Source organism: Misgurnus anguillicaudatus, chromosome 23, assembly GCF_027580225.2.
Source record: "Misgurnus anguillicaudatus chromosome 23, ASM2758022v2, whole genome shotgun sequence".
Classification (NCBI taxonomy): domain Eukaryota; kingdom Metazoa; phylum Chordata; class Actinopteri; order Cypriniformes; family Cobitidae; genus Misgurnus; species Misgurnus anguillicaudatus.
Window position 1 is genome coordinate 6373987 of NC_073359.2, and position 15706 is coordinate 6389692.

At 34.6% G+C, this 15706-nt stretch overlaps 1 long non-coding RNA gene across 1 annotated transcript; it reads left to right on the plus strand.

Moving 5' to 3' along the window:
* The first annotated feature begins 751 nt into the window (after nucleotides 1-751).
* LOC129453420 (uncharacterized) lies at nucleotides 752-3387 on the plus strand. The gene is made up of 3 exons (XR_012365905.1): nucleotides 752-1020; nucleotides 3036-3136; nucleotides 3276-3387. It is a non-coding gene; the product is annotated as an uncharacterized lncRNA (long non-coding RNA).
* Nucleotides 3388-15706: the final 12319 nt, after the last annotated feature.

Consider the following 15706-nt stretch of genomic DNA (forward strand, 5'->3'; position numbering starts at 1 on the left):
GCTTGTTTATAAGTTATGTCAACTACTTAAAATAGTAGGTTCAATTGACTTGCATAACCAATTTGATTAAACTTTCACTTTATTACAGTATATATTAGAGTTTGCCTTTTTATCTATCTAATCATAGCTTTTTATATACTATTTTATATACTTATATATAAAAAATGTAAATCACAAATGAATATTATGGGTGATCCTGGTCTTGATGTTTTAATAGTCTTTGTCTTGCAGGATCCAAACGTCCATACAACATCACGAGTATCAAGAAATCTCTTTTCAGTTTATTTTGCACTCTTTCTGTCTCATAACGTCTTTCCTCTTTGGCTTTATTACGGACGCAGGTGCTCTCCAAACATCAGAACTGTGTAAGTCACGTAAAGCCCTGCATAAGACATCACAGATCTCTAAAGCTCTTTATAGTGCCATTAGCCCATGAGGACGTCAAACCTAAAAAAGGACAAACTTGCAAACTTCACAGAGCTCTTTTTAAAATGCATACAGGTACGTTCGTGTGTGATTCTGCGTGTTTATGCTTGTCATGGTGTAGGGAATAGGAAAATGTGAATGATACGTGGTATGTTGTCACACACCTATACAACACCCACTCAATATAAAACACACAGGTAAACCCATACAAGAGAATTCAATTTTGACTTTTGTTTAAAAAATGAATAGAAAACAACTCATGTTCTCTTGTTAGGTATGTGGATTTGTTGTTTTGTTTTGTTTTTTGCCTGTGTGCCCACAGCTGCAATAAATGTGTTGTGTATCATGCTATCAGTGAATAGATGAGTCTGATGATGTGTGAAGGTTACTGTTTAAACCAGGTTTATGTGCACGCACGTGTGATGGTGATGAGTTTTACTGAAGCCTGTTGATGTGGTACATATTGTTTGTTTACTCAGATCATCATATTACAGATCCGTGCTGACACAAGAGCAAACTCGCCTGCGATGAGTTTATAAAGCTGTCAGCTGCTCGACTCATCTCCTACTCAGTCAAGTTGGCTTTGTCAAACAGGTCAGTGTGATGAAACGTATAATTAGACAATATACCTCTAGCATATTTTGAGCTAGCATGGTGCTAGGAATGCTAAAGTTATGGGTTTAGTTCCCAGTGACGGTATTAAGCAAATCTCTGTCAGTCATTTTAGAAAAAGGGGTCTGCCAAATGGATAAATGTCATTTCTTTCTACATCAGCAGAAAAAAATATCAAAATATGAGTACTCATACGGCAAAAAAAAAAAATTTCTTTGACCAAAAGTATGTTTTAAATATATGCCAAATACATTTAGTAGAAAATAAAGCTTAATTAAATAAGTTAAAATAGTTTTAACCTTCATATATTAACATATATTTCAAAACTTATTTCAGGGGCAACAAATACTTTTCTTATTTTATAACCCATACAGCAAAAAAATATATATTTTCCTGGCAAAAATTTTAACGTTTGTATAAAATGTATATATTAGTATTACATGTATAAGCATTAGTGCTGGGCAAAGATGAATCGCAATTAATCGCATACAAAATAAAAGTGATTTTTTTGCACAATATATATGTGCACTGTTTTTTTATATATATATATACACACACATATAAATGTTTCTTAAATACATAGATGAATGTATATACAGTACGTAATATTACACACAGCAAACACTCATATATTATATATTATGCAGTCGAAAATATATTTAATTTTAACCTTTTAAACTGGTTATGTTTACAGGTTTGTAACATACAGTTTTTCTTCCAATGCAATGTAAATATAAATAATATATTTATTTTAAAATATACAAAAATGGCCCAAAAAATATATATTGGTGAAAAAAACATTTTTTTTATTTATTTCAGTACATATATTTTTTGGCCATTTTTGTATATTTTGAAATATATTTAAAATTACATTAATGTTTTTTTGCCGTATGGGTATACCCTTTAAAATATATTTCTTTTTAAAATATTTTTAAAATGTACAGAAAATATATATTGGTGAAAAATACATTTTTAAACATATATTTTTTATATATTTCAGTACATATATTTTTGGCCATTTTTGTATATTTTGAAATATATTTAAAATTACATTTAAAAAATATTTTTTGTCATATTTTTGCAGTTGAAAATATATTTAATTTAAACCTTTTAAACTGGTTATGTTTACAGGTTTGTAAGATACAGTTTTTCTTCCAATGCCACGTAAATATAAATAATATAATAATATATTTATTTTTTAAATATACAAAAATGGCCCAAAAAACATATTGGTAAAAAAATGTTTTAACCATTTTTTAATTTTAGTACATATATTTTTTGGACATTTTTGTATATTTTGAAATATATTTAAAGTTACATTAAAAAATATTTTTTGCTGTATAGGTATACCCTTTCAAATATATATATTTTTAAAATATATTTTAAAATATACAAAAATTGCCCAAAAAATATATATTGGTGAAAAATACATTTTTTTAATACATTTTTTTTAAATATATTTCAGTACATATATTTTTTGGCCTTTTTTGTATATTTTGAAATATATTTAAAATTACATTTAAAAAAATATTTTTTGCCACATGGGTATACCCTTTTACGGTACAGATATGTATATGTTGCGTCACTGCCATTGCTTTTCACTTGCGCCAACGTATGCGTCAGCCAATCTGATCGCCTTATGCAAATAACCTAGTGCCAGCCAGCCAATTACATTTAAGCAAGACCAGAGTATGTGTTGCGGCCCCTTTGATAGGCGGTTGGCCACGTTTCAAACAAGCCTTCTGTAAAGCGTTAACGCTTATGCCCCGTGTGAATGTACCGTTAGGTGCAAAGATGTATTTTTGAAAGGGTACTGTCCCAGTGACATTATTTTGACAATTTTTTCTGACAGTGTATCTAACATTAAAAATAGATTAATACAGACACACTGTAAAAAGTAAAAGTTGGATTTAAAGTTTTTAAAGTTGAAAAACTCAAAATTTTGACCAATTGAAGTTGCCAATTTACCAAGTTGATCTAACTTTCACTTTTTACAGTGCAGACAGACACAAAGACAGATAGATGTCCAATTACAGTCCAGAAAGACTCTGGTTATTTTGGTGTTGTCTTCTACAGGATCACAGCTTCAGGATAGCGGGTGAGTTATGTTTGCGTTATCTGAGGACTAACAGAAGACATCCTCCTTTACAATACTTTCCTTCTATCAAATATGCGCTCACACAGATATTCCCAAACATCTTTAGCTCTTCCTGAACAATGTTTGTTATTGTTTGTAGTCAAATTCCCAGGTGTCTTCCCATTCCGGTTCCGTTGCGGCGTTCCGGCTCGGAAAACCATGCATCAACTTCTCCAGCATGACTCAGATACTGAGGGTATTCCCTTTAATTTTCTCTCTCTCTCTCTCTCTCTCTCTCTCTCTCTATATATATATATATATATATATATATATATATATCTCCGTCTTCTCGCCCTTTCTTGTGGTGCATGAGGGCCAGAACAATGCTATCATTTAATGCTTGTATCTTTGATGACACATGGCACATTGAGTTCCTTGTGCAGCTGTCAAGCTCTTCAGAAACATCTGGAAGATTACAAATGAGTTTTAGAGCTTTCAAAGACTTCTGAAACCCATAAATTATTCTCGGGGTGGGGCAAAAAGGTGTCGTATATTAACTTCAAAGTTTTCATGAAGTTGATACAATTAATCACACCAGCGGTTTAGTAATTGTATATTTATATATATGCACAGTTGTCTTTTTTGCTCATTTAATACATTTTTATTTGATTTAAAAACGAATGTGTTTGATGGAACCAGAACTCTAAAATCAAACTATCCAAGTTTAAAATCTGGGTGCGACTTGTCTTGGCTCTCACACAATATTTATGCAACAATGTAAAAAGGGAATGTTGAAAAATGTTCCCCTTAGGGTTTAATAAATTCTCTCTATGAATCTTCATAATCTTCTTCTATCACAGATGTTTCGCACAACACAAAACATTTTTTGTCTGTGTGTCAGTGCTAAGAAGTCGTAAGTGAGGATTACCACATAAATGTTCAATATTGTGGAAACTACTAAATAATAAACAGGTAAATCTTGTTAAGAAATATTTGGTTACAGTCTGAAACACCTGAATTTCGAGTGTACGACAGGTTCAAACAAATCACGACTTTATCAACCTCTCACTTTTTCTTTCCAATGAATCACTGATTACTCTTCATTCAGAGATTCTGTCTGAGACCTTATCACTAAAGACATGTTTCAACAGCGTGGAACGACTTCACATACAAATACACACCCAAGCATGTGACAACCCAAACAACAACAATAACAGCTGTTCTGGGTGGCTAAAAGTTCTGTATGTGTTGCCATGGAAACCACACTGAAGCTCTGTACTGTATGAGTAGATGTAGAGACAGAAATGCTAAAGACTATGATGCACTGCGACCCAATTTACATGCAAAGCGCCCTATATAGTAGGCGAGATTAGGATTAGTGTGGCCCAGATAATAGTGCGTAGAAAATGCCGTCATTGCCTGAATGGTGCACTATGTCTTATTTAGACATTGTGCATGCATTTTGGGGCCAATATTGCTGATTGATTTAAAGGAGACATTTCACAAGACTTTCTTAAGGTGTCAAATAAATCTTGTGGCGTCCCCACAGTACCTATGTGAAGTTTTAGCTCAAAATACCCCACAGATAATTTATTATAGCATGTTAAAATTGCCACTTTGTGAGCAAAAATGTGCTGTTTTGGGTGTTTGGTAGTGCAGATTAAGGGGCGTTATTATCCCCTTATGACATCACAAGGGGACACACATTTCAATAAGCTATTTTTACATGCTTGCAGAGAATGGTTTACCAAAACTAAGTTAGTGGGTTGATATTTTTCACATTTTCTAGGTTTATAGAAGCACTTGGGACCCAATTATACATGAAAAAAGTCCACTTTAAAAATGTATTACTAGTGGTTCAACCATAGACCGTATAATAGATAAACCACGCATCTCCATAAACTTCAAATATGAAGCCAAAATAGCACTTAAACAACAAAAAAATGGCTGCTGACGTCTTGCACCATCAATGACGTCACCTGTGCAGCTGCAATATCAAAGCCCCGCCCATTATCCCATTTGACTCATTAGATGTGTTCGGCATCATGCGGTACTGCGCAGTCCAATCACAGAGGTTTGCTGCTTGCAAGTTGAAGACGGAGCCGTCAGGTCGGACACCTGCTGCTTGCCGTAGTGATGTGTGCGCTGTGTTTTTACATTTTTAATCACAAATGAAGTGAATTTGTCAAATAAACAAACGTTTTAATAAAAAGTTGCAAACAGAAACCATTTATATTGTATATTTTAGTTGCTGTTTATACTGTAGGCCTAAAAAATAACGGTAAATATAAGGGGTCATAGCGTGTAAATCAGTTTTTTTTTCATGTTTAAGTGCTATAATTGGGTCCCCGGTGCTTTTATTAAACTAGAAAATGTGAAAAAGATCAACACAGTAAATTAGTTTTGGTAAACCATTCTCTGCAAGCATGTGAAAAAAGCTCATTGAAATTTGGCTCCCCTTGTGATGTTAGAATGGGATCTTATTGTAATAATACCGCCCCTTATCCTGCACTATGCAACCATGGCACTACCATTTCAGAAAATAATTGTGTTTTAATTTCAACAAACGACCATTATGGTGATCAGTGTTTGCATTTCATCAGCTCATTTGCATTTTAAAGAACACACCCAAAAAAGTGGCAATTCTAACATGCTTTAATAAATTATCTATATGGTATTTTGAGCTAAATATATACTCTGGGGACACCAAAGATTAATTTGACATCTTAAAAAAAAGTCTTGTGAAATGTCCCCTTTAAAATACCAATAGAGCTTTCGCTTCTTTTCATTTTTATGTTATTATTTGACACAATATAAGATATTATTTATATAATTAATTAAGCAAACACTTAAAAGTACATCAACATGATAAAAATAAATAAAATGGTTGCAATAAATTTATTTGAAGCGTGAATAGATTTTTAAGTTTGGCTCACGTCTTATTTATTTACATGGAGAGGGCGGGGCTTATGACCGGTTTTGGCTAGATGGGCTACAGCTACGGCCTAAATCTTGAGTGATGTAAGGCTTAGGGTTAGGTTTGGGCAGTGGCGTTCGGTGACTTCTCATGTGTGTTGCTCGTCATGTCAAAATATGTGTTCATTGCGTCATGTGAACCATGTGCATCACATGTCAATAAAGGGTTTATGATAAAAGAAACGCTCGCGTTCACAAAATACACGCAAAACACTCCCTTAACACTAAACTGTGATTACGTATGAGATTAAGCGAGTATCTGGCAAACGCGAGCGTCTCCTTTATCATAAACCCTATAGACGTATATAACATGACGCGCCGAACACATATTTTGACATGACGAGCCACAAAAATGACAAGCTAAATACATGTTGTGATGAGCTTTGCATCATGCGCCCTCCAAAAAGAAGTCACCGGCTGCCACTGGGTTTAGGGGTTGGATTAGGATGGAAAAACAGCCGTTCTGGCTAGATGGGATACAGCTACGGCCTAAATGCCATGAAATGTTGGGTTTTGGGTTAGGAACACTAAAGTACACTGATAAAGTATGAAACAACAAAAACATTGGAAGTCGACAACATCAAACGTGTAATGGAGGTACTTTGGCCTCAAACTCGGAGCATCATGATGAACAGCCCGAATCAGTGACTACACCCTTGTCTGCTAAGCCATTGTAAATCTGTGCTTCTCTCTTTCTCTATCATCTCTTTCATCTGTCAATGGCTCCATTGAGTGCCTCAGCAAGTGTGTTCGAGGTCATCGTTGCACTTTGACTTTTCCTTGGTAACGCTCCCTCACACATAAACACAACCGAGGGTGTGTGAGAGTGTGTGTCTGTGTGTGTGGTCGGGTCACGGACAATGTTGTGCGGGGTTTGAAGGGCGCGTCAGATGAGAATTAGCTGTCAATATGCAAGCTCTCTCAATACATACACAGCATTGTGTTGTTAGATATGAGCTCATCCGCAGTTTCTTTTATGGGGTCGTATCAAGAGGAATCAGATTTTCCAGAGTCTCGGGAAGTCAAAACTTTTTCCCATTAAGAACGAAGCAAGACTTGGTTTTAAAGTAAAATCTGAAACGGTTGCGTACACGTTGCATACTTTTTTCATGCTGATCGGACTACACATCACTTTCAATACCATCGAAATTTGCATCCATTGACCTCAATCGTATTGATTATGATGTTTACATGAAGGCTTTTCAATATGATCGAGCCATAAATACAGATTATTTGGTTGCATGTAAACGTAGCAAGTGTCTCTCATCCAGTTTAATTCTCATTAACCGTGATTATCATCAGTGTTGCACTGCAAAAAATTATTTTAAAGAAAATATTTTCTTTGTATTTTTGTCTTGTTTTCAGTAAAATATCTAAAAATTCTTAAATTAAGATGCTTTTTCTTGATGAGTAAAAAAAGCAAAACATTCTTGAAAATTTTTCGTAACAACTAAATTTAAGAATAAATCAAGAAAAATGTGCTTACCACATTGGCAGATTTTTTTGCTCGTTTTATGCACAAAATCACTTACATTTGATATTTTTGATCTAAAAACTAGACTTGTTTTCTTGGGTCGTTTTGCTTATCAAGAAGGGGCATCTTAATTTGAGAATTTTTAGATATTTTTACTGAAAACAAGACAAAAATACAAAAAAAAATCTTGAAAATCTTCTTTTGCAGTGTTGGGGGTAACGCATTACAAGTAACGCGCATTGCGTAATAATATTACTTTTCTGAAGTAACGAGTAAAGTAACGCATTACTTTATAAATGTACACATTACTGTTTGAGTTACTTTTTAAAAAAAGTAATGCGAGTTACTTTTCAGTTTAATTAATTTAATCAATCAATTAAAAAAATAATGTACTGAATTAAACTGAACATATTAACGTATGGCAGGGCAGAGCTTGACATTTTTACGATCATAAAAAACACCTGCAAGGCCTGAAAGAGATCAAGCCTCAGCCAAGTAAGAAAAATTAACGCAAAAGTAATTCAAAAGTAGCGCAAAAGTAACATAAAAGTAACGTAAGCATTACTTTCTATTAAAAGTAACTAAGTAACACAATTAGTTACTTTTTTGAGGAGTTACTTAATATTGGAATGCATTACTTTTAAAAGTAACTTTCCCAAACACTGATTATAATAATCGTAGATTATAATGATGATTACGATGATGGGGTTTGCATAGACACTAAATAAGCCAAAAAAAGGAATCCGCACACTGATCTCACCAAAAAATATTTATTTAATCACCAAAGTAACGTTTCGGACTACCGCCCTTCTTCAGACTTCCTGAAGAAAGGCGGTAGCCCGAAACGTTACTTCGGTGATTAAATAAATAATATATTTTTTGGTGAGTTCAGTGTGCAGATTCCTTTTTTTTAATTTAGTAGTATTTTTGGATTCCAGCACCTGCTAGTGTTTGGATGTGCACGTCTCCCTCTCTAGGTTGCATAGACACACACACACATAAAGTTTGATAATAATGAAATACATAAAACCAAACAACATTCAGCAAAATGACATCATAGTTCCTGTTGTGTACGTTCAATATCAGAATGCAGAAGCGTCCAGACGTAATTCACATTAGTTAGGCAGTGAGTCAGACACACATCATCTCATACATTTCTCCATCAGGTGCTAAAACCATTAACTAGAACAGCAAACACGGATTCATATAATCCTTCATGACTAACTTGTCTGCAGGAAACAAGAATTTCCTTATTGGGCAGTTTTTGTTCAAAACATGTCCTTGCAAAAACACATGTTTATGTACCTTTCCTCTAAAGAGAGTTCCCCTCAAGGCTACTGATGTCATAGCTTAGGAATTCCTACAGAAGTATAGAAAGTTAATTTGTGACAAGAGCTCTCAGACATACAAAGAGAGAGTGGCCCTCGAGTCGGTGCGGATGAGTGGTTCGTCCTGGAATGTGGCCCCTGAGGGTTTAGGGACACCGCTGAGTCACATGCCTATGACATCATCAGTCTATAGTGAGGTGTTAGGGGGAAGTTACCTATGCCTCATAGGTTTACCTTCGGTCTGGAGTGGGAATGATAAATCGATGTTGACATATTGAGGGTTTGGACAACACAATCTTATGGTGATTCGTATGCATTTTACAAGGTAGATAATTTGTATGATCTGCTTTCGCTCTATGTGATGTTGGGTTTAGGGGTGGGGTTTTATTATTGTTTTCATTTATTTGTATTAATTTATTTCAATTATTTAGCCTCAGTGACTTTTCATGATGTTTCCTTTCTACTACCATACATTTTGTACATAAAAATTTTAGCCACCATTGGACTTACGAATAAAAAAGCGATGTACAAATGAAGAGTTTGGTTCCAAAACGCAATAAATCCATTTTGACTAATTTGGGTAAAAACGTGTTTTCGATACCAAGAAAGTGACAAGATGAAAACCACTATTTTCTGTTACAAACTTTCACATAGTATCTTTAGGTTATAAAAACATAGAAATTCAAATCCGTAATTAGTTTTTCAAAGATTTATTATAAAAAATGTATTATTTTTCCGCAAAATGCAATAAATCCATGACAAGTTTTTTTTTAAATGCTATAAATCTATTTAATTAATATATAAATGTGCATTCAACTTTGCCATGTTATATTCATTTAGTTGACAAAAAATAAACAATAATGGCATTAATCAAAACACTTACTTTGTGATATTAAAAACACTGTCATTGCTGCTGTCATCCTTGGGATGTCGTCGCTGAACTTTTTTCACAGCGATCAGCTGTAAAATGTTTTGGTCCTGCTCAATTTTCGTTGACTTTGGGTAAAATAATGGAATTGTTTTCATAAGATTTCTATAAGTATATGCGGCGCCCAGCTTTGACTCAGGAAGTTGCTCAAATCCCTGTCGCTGCTAACGTATATTTTGCAATTTGAAGTAGATGCTATATGATTAAGATCGTGCTATTTAGTGTGCACTTCTGGTTTACGATAACTCTAAGTTGTCCTAGACGCGACTCGGTGTGGCGCTGAGCTGCATGTACGGTGTGCGACCCCTTTTATTGTTAACAATGCGTGCAATGGTGCGCTGTGATTGGTTAAGTGGATTTATTGCATTCTGCAGAGAAGGAGGACTGGCGTTTATCGTGTTTTGGGGGAAATGGGAGAAAAGATGACAGAATAACATGGATTTTGCGTAAAATAAAGAATTGACTTTTTAATACTGACCAGATACGGCGTTTATCGCGTTTTGGAACCAAACCCTAACTCTTCAAATAATTCTAGATCAGTTTATGGCGAGAGTCAATCAAGTATTGGTATTAACTCTTTCACAGCCATTAAAAAGTTATCTCGTCAGTTAAGAGAAAACATTTCCCTGTTTTTACGGTAATCTCTAATTCAGATATTACCCAATTTATAAAAAACTGAAGTATCCGGTAATTCAACAACATTGTAAACTCTGTGTATGTTTTGATCTTTTCTCTAAATCTGATCTCGAACAAAAGTCTTTTACAAAAAAGCAATTATTTCAGCTTTTTGCTCAAAATTTTTAGTTTTTGAAGAAACCTACCCATATTTAAGAGATTATAAAATGTTTTGTTGTGTTTATTGTTTGTTTGAAAGCAGATGATCTGTTCTTTCATTTGATATATTTGTATGTTTGCAAATGAAGGCATTTTGTGAAATTTTTGTGAAAATCACAAAAAAATGCTGACAAGCAACTATTTAAAAAAAAAATGTCATAAGTATGTACTTTGTATGAATTGAAACAAATAATTTAGCCTCAGTGATGATTCATGATGTTTCCTTTCTAATAACCATACACTTTGGCCACCTTGTAAAGGTTGTAAAGGCAAAAATGAAGAGTTTAATTCCAAAATGCAAAATTTTTATTTTGACTAATTTCTGTAAACCTGTGTTTTCAAGAAAGTGACAAGATGAAAACCATTATTTTCTGTTACAAACTTTCACATAGCATCTTTAAGTTATAATAACTTATTACACGGCTCTCTGGAATACTTGATTCTGATTGGTCAGTTGAGACATTTGCAGGTTCGTTCTTTTCAAATAATAACCGCTCCAAAGTAATAACGCATAGCCGGTACTAATTTTATGAGTAAAATCGCTCCGCGCCAATAAAGATTACTGTTTGGCGCCATCTTGTGACAAACACTGAACAACCACAATTAAGAATGGAAAATTTTGACATTAATTTTAACATGTACGGAAAAAACAAAACATTTAAACAGTGAATAGAAGAACGAACAACGACAAGACACAGAGAGCTTACTGAGACTGAACTTGACAAAATAGAGCATGACAGCTACGAAGCCAACACTCAAAAAAAATACAGAATGGGCATTAAAACTTCTCAAAGACTGGCTAAAAAAGAAAAAAATGGAGACAGACAAGTATGAAGCAGAGGATCTTAATAAGGTATTACGATCATTTTATGCATCCTGATCACACTGTTGGGGCTTATTTCCCGATAACTACCGGCTGCCTCTACATTATCCCTTACATAAAAAATATAAATCCATAATTTGATTTTCAAAGATTTATTATAAAAACTGGTTCTTTTTTCCGCAAAATGCAATAAACCCATGACGATTTTTTGTTCAAAATACTATAAATCTATTGAATCAATATATAAATGTGCATTCATCTTTGCCATGTTATATTAATTTAGTTTTTAGTTTATGGCGAGAGTCAGTCAAGTATTGGTATTAACTCTTTCCCCGTTATTAACGAGTTATCTCGTCAATTAAAAGAAAACATTTCCCTGCCAATGACGCTTTCCTGATGAGTTTTTACGGTAATCTGTAATTCTTCTATTACCCAATTTATTAAAAACTGAAGCATCCGCTAATTCAACAACATTGTAAACTCTGTGTAATTTTCCTGGAAGGCATTTTGTGAAATTTTTGTGAAAATCACAAAAAATGCTGGCGGGCAACTATTTAAAAAAAAGGCTGGCGGGAAATGAGTTAATCCAAAGCACTGTTAAAACTATAGTTTTGGTCATATAAAATAACAAATTTTTCGTAGATTAATAAAGTTAAACAAGTTAGTGGAGCATGAGAGTAAATAAGTAATGATGTTAATTTTTGGGTGAACTATTTATTTACATTGTTAAAAAGAGATTCTTATCCAAGGTCATTGACTCCAGTTTGTGTACTATGTAATATAAATAACATCTTTACGAGAACCTGACCGATGACTCAGTATGTAACTTTGTCATTCTGTTCTGGCATACGTGGGTGACGTACTGTACTTAAGCTTGCCGTTTACTGTATCTGTCTGTCTGTCTCGCTCACTTTTCCCTGTCTCTCACCCCAAAAGCTCGCTGCCCCCTTTTCCATCCGAACTACTTTGTCTCTTTCTATTTTCAATCACATTCCTTTCCACTAAAGTCACTGGGTGTGCGACGTCTCGTGTTTGTGTGTTTGCAGACAGACAATTTTATAAGGAGCACCGAGTCTGTGAACTTAATTGTGTGTTAAAAAGCCATTTGAGCTTTCGGGAGTATGTTTTGCCAGAGACGGGTGAGTACGGTGTGTTATCTGTATTGAACTCCAAAGATATATTTAACAACTTTTCCCTCCTTCCTTTACAATAAAGGAAACTGCAGTCTAATGATAACAGGCATGCGGACAATAAGCGTCTACACACATACACACACTGTACTAGTTTACTGTAGCTAGAGGAGGTCAACAGACATACAAAGTCCTTGTTTTGGTAACCGCTACACACACACACACACACATAAATGTATGCCCTTTTAGGATAGATATGGAACAATGTGGAAATGCCAGCAGTTTCGGAATTCTGCACAAATGTGGAATAAGGGATCCATGACGTCAATGGCTGAAGGGAATTTCATCTGTGTGAATTTCTGGCTAATTTGTTCCTTCAGACAGAATTTCCTACGTTTCTCTGAGCTTTTAATTAAGCAATGAAGAATAAAGTCAGTCGTGTTGACGTCTGTACGGTCTTAACTCAGGTTAAGAGGTCAAATGAATGAAATGTTTTTAATGCATACATTTATTCACATTTTAGCCAATTTTCAATTCCCAATGTCTCTGAACCCGCTTACCAATTCTGAAGTGTCCACCCGTCTGAGATGGCCAGTCGAATGTGAGGCAATATTTTTATACTCTTAAAGGTGCCGTTGAATGTAAAACTGTATATACGTAGGCAAAAACGAATAAAAAGAGTTCTGTACATGGTAATGACAAATCGTGAGCCTCAAACGCGATTGTTTCCTCCTTCTTATGTAAACTTCGTGCTTGCTAAAGCCTGCTGGAAAACCGGCCAATCTCAACATAACACCAACTGTGACGTTACGTTATGTATGCCCCAACATTAAATTAAACATTAAATTAAGTACAATGTTGTTACAATGCTTTAAACAAAGTTGTGACTGCTGAGTTAGCGCTATATGCTAATTTATGCTATGTGCTAGCGTTTAGGCTAAAGTTCAACTATTGACGTTACGTTTTGTAGGTCCATACTAAAAAACACAAACTTACCACTCAGAAACGCCCATTAACAATCTCCAAACAATTGATTATTCCTCAAAATCTGTATCTTTATCTGATACAGACTCAAACATAAGATCTGTATACACACACACACAGAGCTACTAAAGGAGCTGCTCTATGAAGCAGCCAATCAGAGCAGAGCTCAACATTATTATTATGACCTAACCCTAACCCTAACCTAACCCTAACCCTTTCAAATAAGCTAATAATAGACCATTTCATTATAAAAGCAAATCCTAAGGTTGTAAATTGACATGTAAAAATGCCTCTGCACTTAATAAAGCCACAAACTTTCTTTGTAGATATTAGAAAACAATTTAAAAGATTATTTCAATGCCTTTTTTGGCACCTTTGTACCTGCGGTTCAATTGGTAGAGCATTGCATTAACAGCACAAAAGGTCACGAGCTTGATACCTCATATACTGATAAAATGTATACTTTGTAATCCCCTGTAAGCAGGGTTGCCAGGTCCAAGAAAAATTTTCAACCCAATGACAACTTAAAACCCACCCAAAAGGAATGAAAACTAGATTTTTTAATTTCTTAAAAACTGCGGAATTACAACAAAAGGCTGTAAAATAAACTCTTACTATTGCTTTTAATGTACTTTTTTCTTAATGCACTTAAAGTGCTCTATTTTTACACAATATTCTGTTCTAAATATACAAAAAAATTCTACTTTAGTACTTCTTAAGATTATCTGAAGAACGTCTAAGTGTATCCAACCGTGCCATTTTGAGACAGCATATGAACTCTGCCCTTTTAACATACTATATCTGTATTTTAAAAAAAAATAACTTGAAAAGATCATACAAAGATGGGTTCACATGGTCTGTAAATATCCTCTCAGTATAGACATCCTCACATAAGGTAATTTCTTGTTTCTGACGTGATATTAAGAGCAAAACGCACCCCCCACTCACTTTTCCACTGACTTCCTGACGTTGCAGCGGTCCTTGGGTTGACAGGTATTGATTATGGGATTAATGCACATTAGGAAAATAAAGAACAGGTCTACAGATCAACATTTTGGCGGCCGCGGCACAATATAAAACTAGCCCAAAAAACAACCTGCGGCTTCGAAATTTTTCCTGGAACTGTATTTTCAAAATAGCCCAATTGTGCGGGAAAACCGCAAACCTGGCAACACTGCTTGTAAGTCGCTTTGGATTGAAGTGTCACCCAAATGTTAAATGTAAATGCAGTGCCATCATGCACCTATTTATGGGTGAACTAAGGTCAACCTTGGTGTTTTACACAAGATAAGACATAAAAGAAAATGATAAACATGTTTTGTTACATTAATAAAAGTGGTCAGGCTAATCTTAAATTGCTCACATGACCAAGTCAAGTTGGACTTATTTTCAACCCAGTGTTGGGTCAAAAAGGAACAAGCCCAGCCCCCTGGGTTGTAATTTAACCTATGCTGGGTTGTTTTATTTGGATCAAATATAAACTTTTTTGGGGAATTAAATTTACCCAATGACTGGGCTCAACCCTTTTTGACCCTAAGTCATTTCAATTTAATCTTTTCTACTGAAAGCTGAAACTGCATAACTCGAGTCGGGACTATCTTCTGGAATGTGTACTTGACCTTGGACATTTTAAACCTGTTTTTCCTTTTTTGAGTACAGGGGAGTCTGCAGCATGAAATATGGAATATGAAAAGTAATATTTATATATACAACATAAAATAAAAAATTGGGTAGCGCTCCGACATCAGGGACCTCATATATAAAGCGTGCGTACGCACAGATTTGATCGTAAAGTGTGCGTACGCAAAAATACACGGAAAAGTCCATATTTACAAAAACTGTCTTTGATGTGGAGAAGTGCTTAGTGCCACGTCAGGGTCTGAACAGACGTACGCACTTTTGCTTGTCTGATTGCTGCAGGTTTTTGGAAAAATAAGACATTCTTGCTGCTCGAAATTGGGTTTAAACATTGACAAGCACTCTTTTATATGTCTATGACATTAATTAGGCATCGTTTAAAGGTGGAGGTCTGAAACTGCTCAGATGCGCACAAGTTCAAGTTCATTTGCAATTTATAAATTTCACATCTGAAAGATCAAATATAGGATGGTTTC